This window comes from Pseudonaja textilis, chromosome 9, assembly GCF_049901715.1.
Source record: "Pseudonaja textilis isolate UNSWEBS1 chromosome 9, rPseTex1.2, whole genome shotgun sequence".
Classification (NCBI taxonomy): Eukaryota; Metazoa; Chordata; class Lepidosauria; order Squamata; family Elapidae; genus Pseudonaja; species Pseudonaja textilis.
The window spans coordinates 15,988,548-16,011,573 of record NC_141998.1 but is presented as its reverse complement, the minus strand read 5'-3'; the positions used below and the strand labels follow the sequence as shown (position 1 = coordinate 16,011,573).

The window sequence follows — 23,026 nt, the reverse complement described above, 5'->3', positions numbered from 1 at the left end:
ATGTTCTTCTGTTCAGGTACTAACTAGACGCAGACAGCTTAGCTTTTGGTAAGGGCCATCTCTCCCGAGTTACAGGTGGTCCTCAAGTTATAAGCCTGTCCATCACTGTTGTAAGTTGTGACAGTTAAAAAATGGGTTGTCATGTGACTGGAGCCAGTTTTAGAATAGTGGTGGGATTCAATTTTTTTTCCTGCCGGTTCTGTGGGTGTGGCTTGGTGGGCGTGGCAGGGGAAGGATACTGTAAACTCTCCAGTCAGAGGTGGTATTTGTCAGTTCTCTGAACTACTCAAAATTTCTACTATTGGTTCTCCAGAACTGGTCAGAACCTGCTGAATACCACCTCTGGTTCTATGGCAGAATGAGCTACTTACCCATTTTTGCTACCAGTTCTGTGGGTGGCTTGGTGGGCGTGGTGTGGCTTGATGGGCATGGTTTGGTGGGCTTGGCAGGGGAAGGATACTGCAAAATCCCCATTCTGTCCCCACCCCATTAACCTGCTTTCCAGCTCCGTTCTCCTGTGCAGGGCAACGAAAGAAGACCCAACGGATCAGCTGGGACTTGGGAGGCAGAGAAGAGATGGGGGCGGGGCCAGTCAGAGGTAGTATATGCCGTTTCTCCAAACTACTCAAAGTTTCCGCTACTGGTTCTCCAGAACTGGTCAGAACCTGCTGGTTTTAGAACCTTTTTTGTGGTGGTTGTAAAATAAGCACAGTGGTCATTGAGCAAACACTGTAGGTTGTTAAACAAATACCACAGTCATTAAGTGAACCTATAATTTTTTGTGGGGCATTTTTGCCAAAAATACCAGAAATAAATGCTGGTTTGTTTTTTTTTAGCAAAAATGTTGTAAAATGTGGTCATATGATTACAGGATACTTCAACGTTAAAATACCAGACACATTTTTGTCTGCCATATCTGTCCCAAATCATATTATATTGTAGAAAAGATTTGCAAAAAGATAATCAAAACAATCAAGAGAGAATATGTAGCATTTCGAGCAGTTCCATTTAGACAAAAGTCAGAAAGGAGGTCATGAGATTAAAATTTGAAAAGTATGGAGAAAGTGGATAAAGATTCTAGAAGACCTAGTCCTCAATAAATGAGATCAATACCTAGCAAGCAGAACCCAATCTTGGGTTCGTAAGGGGAGTAAGTCAATAGGTATTGCTCAGGAGTAAATATGTAACAAGCTTGCATTGTCACTTTTTTAAAAAAAGATTTATAATTTTGGCACATCTCCATCCTTCTTTATAATGTTGTGCCAAAATTCTAAAAGAGAGGTGATGAGAACAGAAAAGCATTAAGATGTCTCAATAGCAAATGCGTCCGGGAGTTTGTACGTATGTGGGTGCATTGAAGCTAAGACTGAATTAGGACGAGAAAAAACAGATTGTGAGCCTACTTGAAATTTTGGACAGCTAACAATACTTTATTCAGTTACTGTAAAATAAACGCTTTGTGTTACAGCATTCTCCAGATATGATCTCAAAAAAGAAAAGAAAAAAAAAGTCCTGCCAGTTTTGTATTTTCTGTGCCAATCCTCAAGCTGCCTTTGGAAAAGAGAACCAACTGAAGCAAAGCACTGCCAGCTCGTTAGGAAAATATTTTCACCATTCAGAGAAGAGCCGTGCTTGAAAATATAAAAGATTTCAAGCAAAGCCAGTGACTCATATATACATAGAATTTACTTTTTTTTTCCTTTCGAGAAATACTCTCTCAATTTAGCAATTACAGTTGAATAAAACAAATATACCATTATTTTTCCCCCAGTGTGTGTGTGTATGTGTGCACATGCATGTTAACAGAATACATGTGATAGAAGAGAATAGTGATCAATGAGCATCCATCACCTCACATGAAGGCAGCAAGATCCAGAGCTCTTAATAAGTTAGCTTTTAAGAGTCGTGGTGGCACAGGGATCAGAATATAATATTGCAGGCTAATTCTGCCAACTGCCAGCAGTTCAGTTCTCACTGGCTCAGGGTTGACTCAGCCTTCCGTCCTTCTGAGGTCAGTTAACTGAGGACCCAGGTTGTTGGAGGCTGACTCTGTAAACCACTTAGGGAGGGGCTGTAAAGCACTATGAAGTGATATATAAGTTTAAATGCTATTGCTATTAATATCTGGAGGGTTTCTGATTCCTTGTCTCTGTTCTTTTAATAGAATATCAGAGTTGGAAGGGACATTGGAGGTCTTCTACTCCAATCTCCTGTTCAGGCAGAAAACTCTATATAATTTCAGCTAAATGGCTGTCCAATGTCTTCTTAAAAACATCCAGTGTTGTAGCATCAGCAACTGCTGATGCAAGCTGTTATATTGATTAATTGTTCTCACGGTCAGGAAATTTTTCCTTAGTTCTAAGTTCTTCTCTCCTTGGTTAGCTTCCATCCATTGCTTCTTGTTCTGTCTTCAGGTCTTTTGGAGAATAGCTTAACTCCCTCTTCTTTGTCGGAACACTGATGTTGGAACACTGTCATCATGTCACCCCAGTCCTTCTTTTCATTAAATTAGACATATCTATTTCCTGCAACTAAATATGTTTTAGCCTCCTGTCCCTTAATCATCTTTGTTGCTTTTCTCTCCACTCTTTCCAGAGTCTCAACATCTTTTTTTAAATGGTTATCAAAACTGGATACAGTGCTCCAAGTGTGGTCTTACCAAGGCATTCTAAAGTGCTACTAACACTTCATGTATTTGTATAAAAATCTTACACAAAGTGTCTATGTTAACAGTTAGGAAATGTTCAACTAGTTAGAATTTGTAATGAACCTAACAAGCTTCCCAGAATCAAACTTCTCCTGGCCACATCTGCATTAGGACTTATTCACCTGGGATGAATCCAAGTGTGATTTTTCCCAACTTTGACTCTCAATGGCTGGGTTCAAACCTCCTACTGTGTCCTGGACTGTTTCAATCATGGTTTGTTAAATAAAGCATAGCAGTCTGAGTTACATAGCTCAACCATTGCACTAACCCAAACTCAGATACAGGTAATCCTCCACTTACAACTGGTGACCATGTGAAGATGGATCCCCTCCTCCAAGAAACTGCCTTGAATTCTCCGAGAAAGTGTAACACAAATGTAATAAATAAATAAATAGCTTAGCTTTTGGTTAAGAGCAAGTGTAATAAATTCAAGAATAATACAATAAAATATGTGGTATGAACACGGGGGTGGGATGCTACTGGTTCTGCCTGGCTCTATAGAACCGGCAGCTCTGAAGAGCAGCAGACATAGAACCGGTTCTGTGTTTGCTGCTGTTTGGCCCACCCGCCTGCCTGGGCTCTTAACTGTCCTTTATGTCCGGCTTTTTCAACCTCAGCTGCTTTGCGTGGCATAGCTGAGGTTGAAAAAGCAGTAAAAAAGGCGTTTTTCAAATGCTGCACACCCATGTGCAGTGCTTATCAGCTGTCCGGGCGGCACAGCTTTTGGTGTATTACACGCGCGTGCAGCAAAACATAAGTACCGAACCGGTAGTAACACAGGTTGAGTCCCACCTCTGTATGAACATCAACATCAATAGCTTGCACTATGCTGATGATAATACCCTAATAGCTGAACACTCAAAGGCTCTGCAAGGCTCTTTAGTATTAAAAGTTAAAGAACACAGTGGAAAAAAAATGAGACTAAGATTAAGTATAAAAAAAACCAAACTGAAGACAACAGGTTGAATAACCAGCCATAGAGCTGACTCCAGAATTAAGATACAGTAGCGAATAGCTTCTGCCTTTTAGGATCACAGCACAGATGACCAGGTTCAAATTATCTTATTTTGGACACATTATGCAAAGACCCAGCTCCATAAAAAAAGACTCTGAAGCTGGGAAAGGTGGAAGGAAATGGAAGAAGAGGATGACCACCAGCAAGGTAGGATCTGTAAACTCAACTATAGTGGTGGTGACTGAACCATCAGAAATCCTAAAAGAACAGGTTAGGGATAGATCATCAGGTAGAAAATCTATCTGGTTGTTAGGAGTTGCAAACGACTCAACCACACAATCCACCAATCAATCAATGCATATTACTGTCCTTATATGTCTTATTAAGTCATGATTTGTTTAATCACAGTTTATTCAATCCATTCAACTTCTGGAATCGCACAGCATACTAAACCAGAAACCCTGGCATGGCCTTCATTCCACAATAGCTTTGGTCAAATACTGAAACAAACCACATCATGAATTAATTCATGCTCTATGAATGTGGCCAAGCAAAATTCCTTATGAAAGGAAGTTGGTGCTCTTTATAAATATTTGGGCTGCAATTCTGGAAAATGACTCAGTAAACTTGCAAATCCCTTTCACTCCCAGGATACGGGTTTATCCTCGATTTTCAGATTGTGCCTTACTTGTTCCAATGCATTGCAGAAGTAGAGCAAGGGGGCGGGGGGGGGAGTGTCAAAAGGCAAGTCTTCCTCTCCTCCCCCTGCTGCCCCTCCACCCCTGATCAAAACAAAATCTCAAAGCATGGGGCCAAAGAAGCCAGTTGGTTCAACTTCCTGTCTCCTGGGGACAGGTCAGACCAAGTTAAGTGATTTAACTTTCTAGAAGTGTTAAGTTCCCTTTCTTTAGTCTTCGATTTTTGTTTTGTTCCTCAACCCACCCTTAGGCTTAAAGAAATGTGGATGTTTCTCCAACTCCCCTCCTCCTTTCTTGTTTAATTCTCCAAGAATGCAGAAGGATATGTTACCCCAAGGCATCTAACTTTAATCACAAGGTTCTTTTTAAAAAAAAAAAAAAGTTTTGAAGGTCCTGTACTGAGAAGGTGGGGGGATGGCTTGGGAAAAAAAGCTTTTTCTAGGGTGCTAATTAGCTCTGGAGTTAAGCTTTTGACAAATCCTGTTGAAATCAATGCAAGATGGGAAGCACACACATCCAGGAATGCAGCTACAAGAAAGGAATGGAGGTGAACTGAATGATGCTTGGGATTATACAACCTCTCCCCTGCCCTCCCCGCAGATAGGTAGTGGGATGGAAAGAACCCTTAATCAGAGACCATGGAAAATTGCATTGTGGTCTGGCTTTTTTAGCATCTCTGCTTGGGTTTTCACTATCAGCAGGACTATCCTCTCCTTAAGGAAAAGAAGGAAGAAAGACTCGGTCAGAAGGACAGATGGATGAGAAAACACCATGCTGGGTTATTGAAGGCCTCTTGGTGGGGAACTGGATTAGAACAGGTCCTTTGGTAGTCCTAATCTCTGCCAAAATAAAACAACTGTCTCTGTGAAGAGGCAAGAAGCCACATTTAATGGAGGATATACAGGAGGTTGATATGATCATTGCAGTGCATTTCTAGCAAATATTTGGCAACTTGGAGACTTGTGGACTTTAATTCCCAGAATTCCTCTGTCATCCAGTTCAATAAGACCTTCTGTTAATAGGTTTGGGGTAATAAAGTAAACCATTTAGGAAGCACTGGTTTAGGGGATCGCTCACTGTGAGAAAGTTCTTTGAGGTTAATTTGCTATGGTGCTTCTCCTGTTTTTGAGAGGAGCTGTTTATGACTGGTTGTAAAAGTTCCCCCATGACTGGCTGTTTCCAGCTGTAAAAGTTTAATCACTGAAGTATTTTGAACCATATCAAAATATAGTCAAAATGCAAGCAATATATCAGTTTACAAACAAAGCTTTTGGAGAAGGTTGGGGGAAAAAGAATTCTTTTCAATTTACAAGTCCAATTCGAAAATTTGAATAAAAAGCTTGATACAATAACAGTGGTTTTAAATCAGCCCTGAGGATGATAACCAGATGCAAGTAACAACCGTACAACCAAATTTACAACCAGATGGATTGGAATGTAGTTTCCTTCTAGTAGATCTGAAATATGAGGTTGATTCAGAAAATAGAACATAGGATAACAGAATTGGAAGGGACCTTGGCAATCATCTATTCAAACCCTCTGTTTCTCCATAGAAGTCCCCCCAAATGTGAGGATATAGAGGAGGGGTGTCCAACCTTGGCCATTATAAGGCACGTGGACTTCATCTCCCAGAATTCCCCATTCAACATATTGGCTAGGGAATTCTGGGAGTTGAAATCCACATCCCTGACACATGTCTTAGTTTAGTTTATTGTTATTGCACCTCGTACAACGAAATCAAATACCATCTTCAGGGCACATCATGACCATAAAAAATACACACAAACACACATCCTTCACACTCCACACATTGAACCAAAAAACCCCAACACTGCACCAACACTGCACTATCCAGCAGAATTCAAAAGAGCTACTGCCCTGGGATAGAAGCTTTTTTTCAGACTATTTGTCCTTGTTTTTATTATTCTGTACTGTCTGCCAGATGGTAATAGTTCAATAAAAGGGTGCCCAGGATGACATGGATCTTTGAGAATGTTTTGAACTTTCATAAGGCAGCGGGAGCTCTAAAGCTCTTCCAAAGAGGGGAGAAGGCAACCCATGATCTTCTGGGCAATGACATTAACCCTCTGGAGTGCTGTCCTATCTGCCCCTGTGCAATTGGCAAACCATACAGAGGTGCAGTAAGTTAAGATACTCTCTATGATGCAGTGGTCACCAGCAGTTTTTCATTCAGTTGTTGTTTTCTGAGAAGTCTCAGGTAGCATAATCTCTGCTGGACCCTTTTGACCAGTGCTACAATGTTAGCACCCCAGGTCAGATCCTCTTTTGTGGAAACTTAAAACTGGCCACTTGCTCCACTCAGTCTCCATTGATAAGCAAGGGCTGGAGGCCTGATCTGTTCCTTCTTTAGTCCATTATAACAGGGGTCACCAACCTTTTGGACCTCAGGGACCACCAAACTCATAATTTTAAATCCTGAGGACCAGAGACACTGGGAAAATCTCCCAAACAGTCTGCAGGAAAATTCCCCACCCTGTTTTCCTACCAATCAATCATTTTTTATTTGGGATTGCATGATACTATCTCCAGGTCCGTTCTCGGGGGGGAGGGGGAGGGAGAGGGGGAGAGGGGGGAGAGAGACAGACAGACAGACAGACTGACTGACTGACTGACTTTTGGCTTCATGCAAGGAAAGCAGCAGAATCAGCAGAAGTCGTTCTGTCTCTCTCCCAAACTCCACCAAAAATGAGTTTGTATGAGACTTGTCGTGCCAGCGTAGCCTCTTGGAGCTGCATGCCTTGCAGGGTCCCAAACACTCATTTCTGGTGGAATTTGGGAGAGAGAAAGAAAGACTTTTGCTGCTTTCCTTGCGCGCAGCCAAAAGCAGCAGAGGAAAGAAGCAGAAAGAAGCAGCCCAGTGGCCAGACAAGGTACATGGGCAAGTTCCCCCCTCTGCCCTTTCCCCCCTCCCCTCACTTGTGTTGTTCACAATGCAAGCGACACAAGCCTTGTGTTCCCGCACAGCCTGGATTAGTTAGTTAGTTTACTTTATTGTCATTGCACCTCGTACAATGAAATCGAACACCATTTTCAGTACACATCATGACCATGAAAATAAACACAAACACACATCCTTCACACTCCATATTAATTGCTTGGGGGGTGCTTTGGAGGTGACATTTCTCTGCGGACCATCAAAATTGTCTCGCAGACCACCAGTGGTCCCTGGCCCACTAGTTGACGACCACTGCACTATAAGATCCTTGGTCTTATTGGTGTTGAGGATCAAGTTATTGTCTCCACACCACGAAAGCAACTGATCCACCTCATCTCGGTAGGCAGACTCATCCCCCCGCGGAGATGAGTCCCACCACTTAGTTACCAAGTTTGGAAACAGCTGACTGTCAGAATTGATGTAGAAAAAAGAACAGAGCCACATTGCTTTCCCTTTGGGAGAATTGATTAGGGACAGAAGGAACTCTATTATCTGCTAACTGGTTGGATAACATTGCAAGAAGTAATACTTTTGAATTCAAGAATTTTCTTTGTCTACCAGTCTGTGAGAAATGCTTAAATAATTCACTAATTGTTAGGGAGGTGAGGTGACCTTACCTTTGAATACTTTAAATAAATGACTTTTACAAGTAAGGCTATTGTAATAAGAAAATTATCTGAATGGAATTTAAATACTATATTAAAACTCTCTCTTCTCTAATCTTCCATGTTATATTTCAAAATCTAGAAGAGGTGAAAGTGAGGCACTGAAATGGTTTCATTACATTTAATGTTTTACTTAACTTGAACCTTTTGTTTTCAATTCCCTGCTAATGTCAATATAAAAAGTCCAGAGTGAAGACTTTTTGTTTTGTCTGGTGACGTTAATCCTTGCAAAATGCTTATTTTTAGAAGGCTGGAAAGTCAGCCAAACATGCTACAACCTACAATCTGTCTTCCTTTTGAATGGGTAAAATGCGAACGTCCATTATTTCATGTTTATTGTTAAATCTTTAAAAACCCTTAGCAGTCAAGTGCATTCTAAACACAGCCATATGAATCATACCCACACAGGCTAAATTATTTAAAATCTGAACTCTTCATGCTACGTGGTGATTCTAGGATAAGATTTTATGGTTCAATATAATGAGGAAAATGTAAGAATGGAATTCCCAATAAACTTATTCAGGAGTATATGCAATACAATGCAATAGAATTAATGAGAGATTAATTAGATGATATACCTAATTTGGAAATGTAAGATACTGAGCACTAGAGGGATTGCAGAAAGAAGGTGAACTTGGTTTGATCGCTGAATCGTAGTTAATCTAATCACATTTGATTTTTCGGAAGGACACTACCCTTCTCCATCTGCACCGCTAAGCAAAAGCAGAGGTAGGGAGCTTTGCTGATCACTGTTTTCAAAATATTCTGCTAAGCATCTGTTCAGAGGTCTAGCGAGAGAGAACCATCTCTTGCGAAACAGCCTGAACCACAGGAAGGGGAAGGGAAAATAAAGACAGGGAGAATGAAGATAGTTACCCTGCACCACTCAACATTAATATATGGAACAGTGGTGGGATTCAAAAAATTTTACTACCGGTTCGGTGGGGCGTGGCTTGGTAGGCGTGGAGTGGCTTGGTGGGTGTGACAGGGGAAGGTTACTGCAAAATCCCATTCTCTACCCACCCCACTAACCTGCTTTCCAGCTCTGTTCTCCTGTGCAGGGCAACAAAAGAAGACCCAGCTGGGACTTGGGAGGCAGAGAATAGATGGGGGCGGGGCCAGTCAAGAGGTGGTATTTGCCGGTTCTCCAAACTACTCAAAATTTCCACTACTGGTTCTCCAGAACTGGTCAGAACCTGCTGAATACCACCTCTGATATGGAATGCAAACTATAGTGATCTGGTTTACTTGGGACACTGAATCGAATGTTCTCGAACTTGGCAACTTTAGGATGAGTGGACTTCAACTCCTAGAATTCCTGTGCCAGCCATGGTGGGCTGGGGAATTCTGGGACCTGAAGTCTATATATCTACAGTTACTGAGGCTGAAAAACACTGCCTTAGCCCTTCGGGGTAGGCCAACTCAGGAAAACAAAGCCAGTCTGAATTTCTATTTTTTTTCCTTTGTTCCGCGGGATTGAAAATATGTGTTTCTGTCTCTGCATAGTTTCTCCAAAGCCATCTCTGTGGTTCTGCATAACACTGCACAAAATGTAAAGGCCATTTGGGCTCGCCCACCCTGCAGGGCTGCTGTTGTGGGAAAAATAGGTGTATCAGCTATGTTCATTGCCTTGAGTTAAGAAAAGTTGACTTTTTAAAAAAGGCGATGGAGCTTGTGCAGGATTAAAATGAAAGCATTCTTGTCTACTATCTGGCCACACTGAGAACATTTCCATCTCCATAGGGGAGAAAAATACAAGTATTTCTCTGGAATAAAAAAAGTGTTTTGCAATATATGGATACGAAAAACATGCCCAAAGAATAGCGCAAATTGCAATTTATGAAAAGTAGGATTTTTAAAAAGTATTTCTTATGAATATGATGAATACCATACAGGTGCAAAAAAGAGAACCAGTTATGTAAAATGCATTTTTAAAAAAATTCCTCTCCTGAGGGCAGATTCCTAACTATTAAATGTGTGGTTTTATTAATTTATCACCTTGGGCTATTTTAATTTTAGCATTTGTTATACCTTTCACCACTGTGGTTTCTAGAGGCATCAGAAGTAAAACGGAATCTTTGACACGGCATTGCATACTGCTGAGGGAAAATATATTTTAACTCAGTTTTATAAATGTCATACATTTTAGCAGGTCAATATTCCAGGATTGACTGGCAGATAGTGCTTGCCTTATGACCAGATTTGCTTAATGACATTGTTACTTGTTTAACAACTGTGGCAAAAATAGTGGTGAAATCAGGCAGTCATAATGACTGCATTATTTAGCAACAGCAATTCTAGTCCCAATTGTGGCTGTAAGACAATTACATGTACTGGTATATTCTATTATTATTTAGTGGTGTATTTAGTGGTGTATTATTTAGTGGTATTTAGTCCAGTCTTTTAAGTGGTGGTGTTAAATGTGTTTCACCAACACAGCTTCTATGTTGCTTATGTGTCAGCTCTTTCCTATTGTTAAGAAACCTCCTTAAACAACATTAGAAATAACTGCGGTTAGAAACATTATTAGAAAAACCCAATAATATTAGAAATATTATGACCTGTCTGGGGAGGTATTTAAAGCTAAGTCCTTAAGACCAGTCTTCTACATTTCGGATATTTCAAACCTGAAAAACCAGGAATCATAGTCATTGTAAAGAAGCATGATCAACCAACCCACAGACTTTTCCTAAATTCCCCCCAAAAAAGATAGTCCTAAAAGGGATGGCTATATAAATTTAATTAAACAAATAAAAGTAATATTACATTGATCAAATTACTAGACCTTCTGGAGCCAAAACAATCCCACCCTCCTCCTTTTCTTGAAGGCAAAGTCTACCTTCAAACCAGGTGGAGGGCTTCTTCCTCAGGGTTTTCCTTACACTAATCCTAGGGATGTTCAGTTTTGAGACTTGTGGACTTCATCTCCCACAATTCCCCAGCCAGCCATGCTAACTGGGGAATTCTGGGAGTTGAAGTCTACAAATCTTAAAAGTTGCCAAGCTGGGGACCTCTGCTCCTTAGAAAAACGGGCATTTCATCTCAACGGTACTTGTGTGGTACTCGCGGGGCGAAACCAGCCCGGTCGGAGACCGAACACCTACTCCGCTTTGCCCGACCCTCGCGCCCTTTTCCCCTTCCCGCTTTCAGCCCCGTTGGTATATTCCCACCCAAACCAAAATAGAGAAGCTGGGGGGGGGGGGGAGGTGGAAGAAGGGGGAGGAGCGAGAGACCGGGAAGGGCAGCGCCGGTTGGCTGAGCGGGAGCCGAGGGCGGGGCCCGGGCGTGAGTCCGGCTTGAAGGAGGCCAAGAGGGAGGAGAAAGGGGAGGAGGAGGCGGCGGCTGGGGCGGGCACGTGAGCGCGGCCGTGCACGCGAGCAATGGGCGGGGCTTCCTCCGCTGCGGGCGACTCTAGCCGAGCCGGGCGCGCAGGCTCGTTGGCTCGCGCGTTGCCTCAGCCCGTCGTTCCGTCAGCTCGTGAGGGAGCTTCGCCCTGAGCGGCGGCGGTGGCGGCAGGACGGGGAGCGGGACCGGGCTGCTGGGTCGGCCGGTCGGTGTTGGATGGAGGCTCCCGTCCGCCTCGCCGGTTCTCACTGGAATGTCCTGGGGAGCGTCTGTCGAGCGGGAGCGGAGCCTCTCTGGGCGCAGCCAGCGCCGCGGCGGCTGAGAGGTGTGAGGGGGGACCCTGCTGGGTTGGCAGGCGGCGGCGGCGGCGGAGGGGGCACCGTGGAAAGCAGGGGACGCGGGGAGCGCGCCAAGGTCGTGTGAACGCGCGCACGGGAATTCTTGGAACCCGCGTGTCGGGATGGCAAAGCAGGGCGAAGGGATGCTCTGGTGGGTTGCCCGACCTTGTTTTCGTCCCTCGGATCTTGCAATTGGGTGCGGGGGAGGAGGAGGAGGAGGAGGAGAGAAGTTACCTGCCATTCCCGGGTGTGCGTGTGCGCGCGTGTGTGTGAGGAGGGTGCGCGCTCGTGCAAACTCCGACCTTAAAGGACTTATAAGATCGGGAGGCGGGCGGGCGATGAAATCCTCCCAGGGGCTCTCAGGCTGGCTGAGGCTGGTCCGCTTCCATCGCCGTTTGCAGCAAGGCTGGTGACATAAATTTGGGGAGGGGGTGGTTGGGGGGGCGGCAACAGGGAAGATGAAAGAGCGCCTGGAGCACCTTGGAGATAGATTTATGGTCGCTTTTCTCCCCACCCACCCAGCGTTGAATCCCCCAACTTTTGGGGTATCCGAAACCTTCTCTTGGCCTTTTGAGAAATGGTTGGCAAGAGGCAAAGGCGCATCTCTCTCTCTTTTGGATCGCGATTGTGGAGCATGAAGGGAAGCGGGGTTGGGGGGGAGTGTTGTAAAGCCCCACAGACGTTCTTTGAGCATTGCGGCTTGCAGAGAGGGAGCTGGGTTTGAAACTGCTGCAACAAAATCAAACCTAAAATTCTTCTGACATCTTAAAAGACCAGCAGGTATATTGTAGTTTTTCTGGGTTATAATGACCGTCATTTATGGCTTTGTCGGTTTGCACCCACGATTGGGTCCTAATCACAGGCAAGGTCAAAAGGAAAGGAAATGCAAGGAGCGGTTATTATTCTTCATAGGGCCATTCAGATGTGCACATATGTACCCATGAAGGACTAAATGGGAAGTGTCTTTTTCTTTCTTTCTATAAATCCTAGGACATTGAAAGGAAGGAGTTAAAAATGGTGTTTTTCCTGATGCCAAAACATCTGCTCCCCTAAAGTTTAAAGGGGGGGGAGGGAGAGCAAAAATAATGTTTTTGAGCACACACTCTGTTCTCCTGCAGTGCAAAGTGCATATGCAAAATAACACCGGAGTTTGTCAGGAGTTGCTGTTACTTCCTCCTTCCTATACATAATCAGGCAGTATGTATGGAAGGGAGTTGACCCTGCTTTACTGTTTCTTAACCCATGTGTAGCTTTTGTTTCCTTGACAGAATCAGAGATAAGTTAATTACTCTCTATATATATCCCCTTGTATTTATTTCCCAGCATAAGTTGACTTGTGCAAGCCATTGCTTTTTATGTTCTGTGTCCTTGTGAATAGTCTGTTAGGTACTTTTGATGTCAAAATGGTTTTTTTTCCCCCTTCTTTAGTTTATTATCATTTTTAATTCTTCATACATCATATGGAAAAGTTATTTCTTATATCTAGAGATTACTTTAGCATTAAGGTTACTCCAGAGGCATGTGAGAAATAGAATAACCTTGTGTTCGCTGGAATTTGTTTCTGTTTACTATGGAGGATGATACTTCATTTCCATAACAAAATCTTAAGAAGAAGCAGATAATTGGATCCTGTGTAGTCGTTTTGATATTGACTTGATCAGAAAGTTGCTTTTGATAAAACCAAAGGCAGTGCCTGGCACTTCAATGAGAAACATGATTGAGAGGCTCAGTTGTCAACTTCAAACTCTTTAACTTTTGGCAAAGTTCTTTTTTGAATGTGAAACCGTAAACTGCATCTTGTTTTTCTTAAAAGAGTATTTATAGCAGCAATATGTTGGGAGGTTTTTATTTGGGCGAAGATGAAACACCACATTTTGTCTGGAAACTAACCATTTTTATGTGCTGCTCAACTAGAGAACATTCCTAGTAGGAGCAGATTGCATTACTGCTATCTGTTATACACATGTCAAAATTGCATAGTGTCCAAAAAGTTGTGTGCAAAGAAAAACAAATCTAAAAAGGAAATTTTGTTTCTTTGTATCCAATAAATCATCAATATAATTCATTTTGATTTGTGGGTTTACATAAGCACATTCCTTCGGTTAAGTGCTTTCAGCATATTAATGAATCAAAAAATACAGAAGATTGAGAGAATGATGGGGGGAGGGTCAGTTCTCATAAATAGAATTGAAATCTCTGGTTACATCCTTTCTCTGTCTTGACACTTGTATTACTTGCAACAAGTATATTAGCTATGAGTTTAATTTTATTTTTGGCTGATAGTTAATATAATTCAAATGCATAAAGTAAAAAAAATCCTCTTCTCCAGAATAGTGAAGAATTGGATCTTGTTCTAGTTTGTATTTTTTTCATCACGCTGGCCATGGCTGCAGGTGATTTGACTTTGAAATAATGAAATTGATTTTGTTTAGACAGCATGTTTGACAAGTTTAATAATACAGTAGTGACTGAGTCTTGTATACAGTGGAATAAAACAGCTGTGCTACTGTTGTAAAAGTCAAGGGTAACTCAATATTGAATTCCTAGTGGGAGGCTTATAATTCTACATTTCTTCCGTGGGATATAAAATTTATACAGAACTAATTTTTGCATCTAGTATAAAGCATGAACTTATTTGTTAATTTTATTGTGCATATGCTAGTTGCTATACTTTATTTTATTGTGTATAAATGACAACTGTATTTTGATAACTGAAAATAGTTTAGGACTAATTCTCTGCATTTTAAGCCAGTTTTTTAAAATATCAAAATATGCCTGATTGGGAAATAGTCCATTTAATTGTAGCTTAGGAATTCAGAAGTTCAAGGTATAAATATGCAGTATTTCATATGAGCCCTATTATTAGGGGATTTTATTTTAAAAGAGAAACTGTAAGGGGGAAAAGGGATCACTGCTGGTTTCTGTTAACACACAAAGAGCTAACCATGACTAACTACCTTGCTGTTAAAATGAAACCAGGCAGTATGGTATAATAGGAAACATTCAATGCAGAATGTATAGCATTTTGCATGATTCATGTTCAGTTATCCTTCAGTTTTTCAAGCTTAAAGCATACAGTATCACTATAATTCACAATCTGATAATAGGACCGAGGTGATATTAATGTGGCTCTTTTAAAATCAAACTAATTATATTTGCCTGAAAGAGCCACATTAGTGTGATTCTAGCTCCCTGGTGTTTTTTTGGAGCCCTGGAGACAACCTAGTGAATAGGGTTGAAAATTCATTCTGTATTTGATTAAATGGAACAGACTCACTGCTTCTTACCCCAGCGGGAGCTATGAGATCTCTTGATCCCCGAAGCGGCTCATAGACCCTGGGAATTCCATTAGCAAGCACCTGAAGAATTTCTGCCCTGCAGTGCCTTTTTTTTTTTTTTTGTAAGGGAGCAGGGGGAGTTGGTGGGGGAAATAGAACAAGAAGTATATCACTCTTGATGATAAGTGGGGGAGGCTGAACTGAAGTAGAAGAATCCATGTGTTGGCAGATCTAAAATCAAGGCATGACTTAACAGCCCAACCTGACAAAATAGTCAGACACTAACTTTTAAAGTCAATCTGTACTGTACTTGGGCCACTAAAATTAGTTCATCCATACTTATTGAAATTATCTGATTTGATTCCTTGTTTCTTATTCTGAAGAGGCAAACTCTTGGGGAAGGTATGTGAAAACAGATAATTGTACTTGTGAGGTGGGTTAGTTATTCTTTTTCTAATGAAATGTAATACATTAGGCAGTGGCATATGCTTTTTGTAGTCTTTTCATATAAATAGGAAAGTGATTAACATGTTTAAGCTTTCCAACTCTTAAAATGATAACATTCTAATAATTATAATACAAATTTGTAATTTCCTTGCAGAGCATTATTTTTATTATGTCTATTACAAATTTGTATTATGCTGAATTCTTAGTAAGCAATTAACTTTTCTTTCAAGGTAATGTACTGTTTTCCAATATTTAATCAATTCCAAATATTGTTTATTTTATTTCTAGAATGCTGATAATGCATATGTAGTAGTTTACTGAACTCTATATGTAAAAATCAGTTCTCTCAGGAAAAACATTCTTATTTCTATTGAGATGAGTACTGTTTATTATCAGGTAGTAATTCTATACTAAGAAGTGTTTCAGAACAAAGTAGTGATTTGTACTGAAAGCTTGTTTTATGTGTAAGTAGTTGGTTTTGGTAAGCCACTTTAGATAAGTTTTCTGTTTATTTATGTTTCATTTTTATTAATGATATAGAGCCAGGTGGTTGTTGACTGGATAATTTATCCAATCATAATTGCAGAAATAATCAGTCCTTTATTTTGTGAATATTTTTATGATAATTGTTTGTAATATGTATACCCACTCTCCTTTGGCACAGTCACTCACAATCTCTGCTTCTTTATTTGCCCCAATATTTTGACATTTCTTTTGACTCAAAGATTTAGGAAGCTTGCTTTTGAGCTTATATAAACAGAACCTGCAGTTGACACACTGAAGCTCATATAAAACAATAACATTAGAGAGAATTTATTGTTTGAATGGCTTTTCGATGTTTAGCATTGGTAGATAGGGTATATATGTGGAGTTGTCAACTGGGATTACAAATTTATCTAATGTTTCAGTTTATCATTTTAAATGTTAACACTGATCTTATAATTGAATATAATATGATAAAATGTATTTGTAATATAAGCTTTAAAAAGTAGTTAATTATCAGCATAATAGATATGATATGTTTAACTATATTGAACAGCACTAGGTCTAATTTTCTATTTTTATGTTTAAACCACTAAACAGCTTCTATAATTTTGAAACATATCATTTCAGAAATAATTGTTACAAGATTACTATAAAGCTTTTCTGAATTTTTGCAACAGTTGAATGAAATTATATTTCAGATCAAATATTTATTCTGAAAACCTTGAAGATCATTTTCTGCGTACCTGAAAATGTTCATCTATTTAATTTTGGTAGACCAGTTTATTTTGTTCTCCTATGAGTTTGTAAATGTTTACACTTTATTCAGTTCTACAAAACATTGACTATTTGTGCTCCCTCTGCTGGTCAGTTCCAGCATTGTTGTAAATACCCTGTATTCCCATGTTTTTGTGGCATACTATTAGGTCTGTTACCTAAGGCTTAAAAATAATTCATTAATGTTTGTCCATATGAGCAAACACTGCATATGTCAAAGTTATGTTAATCAGCAAGAATTCTTATTAGGTCTTTTTCTGTTGCTCCCAATGCAGATTTGGACTTCAAACTTTGCCCTGTTTCTAGCATTAAATAAGCAAATTAATATTTTAAATTTGGTGATTTTTTTGGAGATAATTTATTCCATACTTCTATTGCTCTCTTCCTCCAACTAATTCTCCTTTAAGTTCACAAGAAAAACAACAGTGCATTGAAGGCGTTGGTCATTTTAATGGGGACAAAAAACATAAAAATCGTGAAAAAGTTTTCTGCTCATTTGATTCCACTATTTGAGAAGTTTCAGAAGAAAATTGTCATTTATTCTTGCAAGTGTACACTGCTTGGTGTGCATTTGACCATTTAACTGAGCATTTTATTCTATTGCAATGGATTACTTACTACCTGCTATAAGTGATTGCAAAATAGCCCAGTATCCCAAGAATTTGCTTTTTAAGGAGATATTCCAATCAAGGTTTATGAGGACTAAATTAATTATCTGAACAACACTTAACAAGCATTTTTTAAGTATTTGATTTTATGTCATGAAATAGCTCTGGTATTACATTTTGATTTTGATAAAACATTTTCAACAGCAAAATAACAAGACACTTACTTCTCTTTATTCAAATATTTAGACCACTGTTATGGATATTATTTGAAAATAGTGTACTTCTATGCCTTATTATCACTTATCTAGCACTGTATGCTATATATACTGATAATCAATAGGAACTATCATTTATATTGATATTTGCTTCTGTATTATTTCGTCACTTTCCTTTTTTTCTTACACTACTCATTTGCTTCGTGAGTAGGAATTTAATATGGTAGAAGACTGGCATGAAAGAAAAGACAAACAACATGTGGATGTGGTGTAAGCTAACCAGTTGTGAATGAGAATAAGTGTGACAAACATGTGGAGAAAGTACCACCAAAGCACTGGAGTGCTGGCCTCTAGGGTCTCAGAATGCAACTAATTTAACATGCTGTACTTTTTAGAAAAAGAAAAATATTTGTAAGCTTCAGTGAGGCATTGTGCATCATGGAGGCACAAAAGGCTGATTGGCTAATGGAAGTGCTGGAGGAAGCCATTAGTGTGATGGAAAACAAAGTTGAAATTAAACTTTCTGGAAGTGAGAATTTGGGTTACTTCATGAGGGAGCTTGTGAGGGGTACATCACTCATAATGGAAGCCCCTTTTTTTAAAATGAACAACCCCAACAGTTGGAATACAATTTTCTCTAGCATTGCTCCTTCTGACCAAAAACCTGAATTGTGGGAGCATGTCCAAAACAATTGAACAAATAAATTCATGGAGTTTATAAATTAATATGTGAATTAATAAATTGGATTGTTTAGTGCATTAACAAAGACTAGGCATCAAGTAGCCCTAAAATACTGTTGTTTTTAAAGCCATAAATATGCTGGGTCACACTGTTTTTAAATAAAAATATTTTGAGTGGTCATGCTTTGTGGCTTGAAAAGCAATGGCTAGCATATTGGACAAATTAATTTTAGGGAAATATTGAGTTATAATGCTTTATCCTTCCATCGTTTAATATACACTGCTCAAAAAAATAAAGGGAACACAAAAATAAGACATCCTAGATCTGAATGAATGAAACATTCTTATTAAATACTTTGTTCATTACATAGTTGAATGTGCTGACAACAAAATCACACCAAAATTATCAATGGAAATCAAATTTAGCAATCCATGGAGGTCTGGATTTGGAGGTACACTCAAAATTAAAGTGGAAAAAAACGCTACAGGCTGATCCAACTTGGATGGATTGTCCTTAAAACATGTCAAAATGAGGCTCAGTAGTGTGTGTGGCCTCCACGTGCCTGTATGACCTCCCTACAACACCTGGGCATGCTCCTGATGAGGCGGCAGATGGTCTCCTGAGGGATCTCCTCCCATGCCTGGTCTAAAGCACCTCCAACTCCTGGACAGTCTGTGGTGCAATGTGGCGTTGGTGGATGGAGCGAGACATGATGTCCCAGAAGTGCTCAATTGGATTCAGGTCTGGGAATGGGCGGGCCAGTCCATAGCATCAATGCCTTCATCTTGCAGGAACTGCTGACACACTCCAGCCACATGAGGTCTAGCATTGTTGTGCATTAGGAGGAACCCAGGACCAACCGCATCAGGATATGATCTCACAAGGGGTCTGAGGATCTCATCTTGGTACCTAATGTCAGTCAGGCTACCTCTGGCGAGCACATGGAGGGCTGTGCGGCCCCCATAAAAAAATGCCACCCCACACCATTACTGACCCACTGCCAAACTGATCAGGCTGGAGGATGTTGCAGGCAGCAGAACATTCTCCACGGCATCTCCAGACCTTGTCACGTCTGTCACATGTGCTCAGTGTGAACCTGCTTTCATCTGTGAAGAGCACAGGGCGCCAGTGGCAAATTTGCCAATCTTGGTGTTCTCTGGCAAATGCCAAACATCCTGCATGGTGTTGGGCTATAAGCACAACCCCCACCTGTGGACGTCGGGCCCTCATACCACCCTAATGGAGTCTGTTTCTGACCATTTGAGCAGCCACATGCACATTTGTGGCCCGCTGAAGGTCATTTTTCAGGGCACTGGCAGTGCTCCTCCTATCCCTCCTTGTGCAAAGGTGGAGGTAGCGGTCCTGATACTGGGTTGTTGCCCTCCTAAAGCCTCCTCCATGTCTCCTGATATACTGGCCTGTCTCCTGGTAGCGCCTCCATGCTCTGGACACTACACTGACAGACACAGCAAACCTTCTTGCCACAGCTCGCATTGATGTGCCATCCTGGATGAGCTGCACTACCTGAGCCACTCGTGTGGGTTGTAGACTCCGTCTCATGCTACCACTAGAGTGAAAGCACCGCCAGCTTTCAAAAGTGACCAAACCATCAGCCAGAAAGCATAGGAACTGAGAAGTGGTCTGTGGTCACCACCTGCAGAACCACTCCTTTATTGGGGATGTCTTGCTAACTGCCTATGCTTTCCACCTGTTGCATTTGCACAACAGCATGTGAAGTTGATTGTCAGTGTTGCTACCTAAGTGAACAGTTTGATTTCACAGAAGTGTGATTGCCTTGGAGTTACATTGTGTTGCTTAAGTGTTCCCTTTATTTTTTTGAGCAGTGTATTTGCAGTCAAAGAGGACTTTCCTATTTTTATCATTACAATATACAATCATAAATGTTGCCCTTAGTACATTTTTTTTCCAGATTTATTAATCTTTGATTTTATTGCAGTTATGAGCAGGCCAAAGTCTTTGGCCATTGGGTAGCACACAAGTTTAATAGATTGTTATTACTGTATTATTAAAGTCTGATTTCCCTATAAAGCTGTTTCACCTGTTAGGGTCTACTAGTTTTGATTGTTTCATATTCAGTCTATAAATAGTGCCAGCAGATTAAAATACAAGCTAAAAAAAAGGATGTACTTATTGCATCTTGTCTTCTCCTAGCTATATTATTTAAAGGAAAACTAGATTTGGAAGCTTGCGTTCATTTCACTGACAAAAGTAAGAAGATTTTTTTTTATTTAGTTTTGGGGGGACAGGGTAGAGGGTGGCATCTTAATTTTAGAGTTAATATCTTTTTATGTATGTATAATATGCCAAAAAATATAATAGGAACTTGAGTGAATTATAAAAGAAATAGAAACTACAATTAAGCAATTTTGTATGTGACATGCTTCAGTCAAATTTAAATAATCTCTATTACCTGGATATTATTCAAAGTTCAAATCTGAGTTATTTTATTCATTATGCCTGTACTTTCCCCTCTGGCCATAGAATAACTGTTTCTAATGCCTGTTGATACAACTCAGTGATGGCGAACCTTTTTGTTGTGTCGAAAGCATGTGCGTGCCGGCAACCCACAATGCAATGTGCCCTGCCCCCTTACCTGCACTGCACATGCATGCGCCTCCCAGCTGATTTTCAGCCCATTTGAGGCCTTTCTCACCCTCCTGGAGGTTCAAGGGAAGCCTCTGCAGCCTTTGGAGGCCGAAAAACGGACCCATTTCCAACGAACCCCCTCGGGCTCCAGAGGCCCTCCGGAGGCTGAAAACGGGCACTTCCGATATTTCTAGGAGGCCCATTTTTCAGCTTCCCGAGGCTGCAGAGGTTTCCCTTGAGGCTCTGGTAGGCCGAAAACTGCCTCAAACGGGCCGAAAATCAGCTGGGAGGCAGGCACATGCGCAATGCAGGTAAGTTTGGCTGGGGCTTGTGTGCCCGCACAAATGGCTTTGCGTGCCACCTGTGGCACGCGTGCCATAGGTTCGCCATCACAGATATAACTTATTAGTAGATAAGTGGGTAACTATAAATTCTGGTTGCAGATGTGTATTTATATATTCCTTTCTAAAACATATAGTTTTCTTTTCCTAAAATGGAAAGCCTGCAACACAAATAGCTGTGCTTTCGTATTGTAAATGTTCTGAAGCGGGAAAAGTGCCTTCATATGGAGTGGGGGTGCTCAGTACCTAAAGAAACAGGTTTTTTGCCTGTGTTTGCACAGTAGTCACACAGCTGCAGGCATATATATGCCTTTGAGTGGGATGGGTTTTTTTTGACATTCAGAAAATCTGAAGCACCTGATCTAAACCAGCCTGCGGAATAAATATCTGCAAAATGAATTGTCTAGCAGTGATACCTTTCAAATGCAGATCGGCAACCTAAATTATGGACATGTCTAAAATAGAAAAAGCCTTTTATGAGTTGGTATTGGCTTCTATTGAGGTTATTTATGTTTCCTTTTTCAGAATGGCAGGAAGCCTCTGTGGAGACTGTCAAGTAGGGGTCAGCAGACTTTTGAACCCATGGACACATTTGGCCTATAGGAAAATGATGCGGGCAGTCTTGGAGTCTTGAGGGCTCCTAAGGACCAGCCCCTTTGTAAGTGGCTACCAGGGAGGAGGAACGTTATTTCTACATCCCAACGGCCAGCCCTCTTCTGACGGCCGCACCAGGCTACCCTACATATCCTTGTCCCTTTGTGGGTAGGGGGAGAGGGGGCATCCTTCCCAAACAAAGCAGTGGTCTGCCCTCACCTGTTGTTTGTACAGGTAGCCCTCGACTTATGACCACAACTGAGCATTTTGGTTGCTAAGTGACGTGAATTTTGCCCCATTTTATGACTTTTGTGCCACAGTAGTTAAGCGACTCATGTAGTTGTTAAGTTAGTAATACGGTCATTAAGTGAATCTGGCTTCCCCACTGACCTTGTTTGTCAGAAGGTCGCAAAAGGTGATCACATGACCCCGGGACTCTGCAACTGTCATAAGTATGAATCAGATGCCAACCATGCAACTTTTGTTCACATGACCATAGGGATGCTGTCACGGTTTTAAGTGTCAAAAACGGTCCCAAGTCTTTTTTCAACTTTGTAACTTTGAACAGTCACTAAATGAACTGTTGTAAGTCGAGAACTGCCTATATTTTCTAAAATAAATGAGGCTTAATTGAGGCCTTGAAGCATTCGTTGATCAAAAATAACTTTAGAGCTTCTCATATTTGAAGAAAAGTTATTTTTTGTTTTAGTGTCCAAAGTAAGAGGGGGAAGCGCCAAGGGAGATGGTGGCAAGCTTTAGATCTGGGAGCTGGTAAAAGGAATGTGGAACTGCAGGCTACCCACCTCTGTGTTTCCTGCTTTAATCATTGTATGGTTTATAAAAGTTGAATTTAACAGTTTCTGTAAGAAGATGGCACTTTTATGTATTTTTCCTAAAAAACATGATAGTTGATCAACAAGATAACACGTTACTTTTGCTTTAGATCTGTTGTCTTATGAAAATGTCATGATTAGCTGTCTAAAGATCTTTCGTAGAACACATCTGTGATTTAAAATGGCAAAAAACAGTTTAGTTCAAACCATCTGCAATTTCATGAGCCAGTTTAAATTGTAACACTTTTTTCTTGATAAGCAACTGCAGTATCCTCCATTAAAGGACTCAGTTCTGCTTATCACAAATATAGTAATACTAAAAGAGATTGATAAGAAACATTGAGACTCTTGATTTAGTTTTAATAAGGCCTGGTTACCGTCACAGTGAACTGAGGATGATAGTTAATTGTAACAACCAAAATGCTAGAAATCATTTTTATTATTTTTTAAAAAGGATACTTTTATACCACTAGTATAGTATTATATTGTAGGTCAAA

The 23,026-nt window shown here is 40.6% G+C and overlaps 1 protein-coding gene across 4 annotated transcripts in view; it reads left to right on the top strand.

Annotated features, from left to right (window-relative positions):
- The window catches only part of CDON (cell adhesion associated, oncogene regulated), an 84,525-nt gene that overhangs the window by 34,112 nt on the left and 27,387 nt on the right, over nt 1-23,026 (top strand). The window contains exon 1 of one of the 4 annotated variants that reach the window (XM_026718076.2): nt 11,380-11,651. The exons of 1 other annotated variant lie outside the window; for it this stretch is intronic. The gene's annotated coding sequence lies outside the window, so the exon portion shown is untranslated. Of the gene's footprint in view, nt 1-11,379; nt 11,652-12,216; nt 12,445-23,026 lie in introns of those variants that run through there. 2 more of the 4 variants (XM_026718077.2, XM_087939019.1) reach the window with 2 other exon arrangements.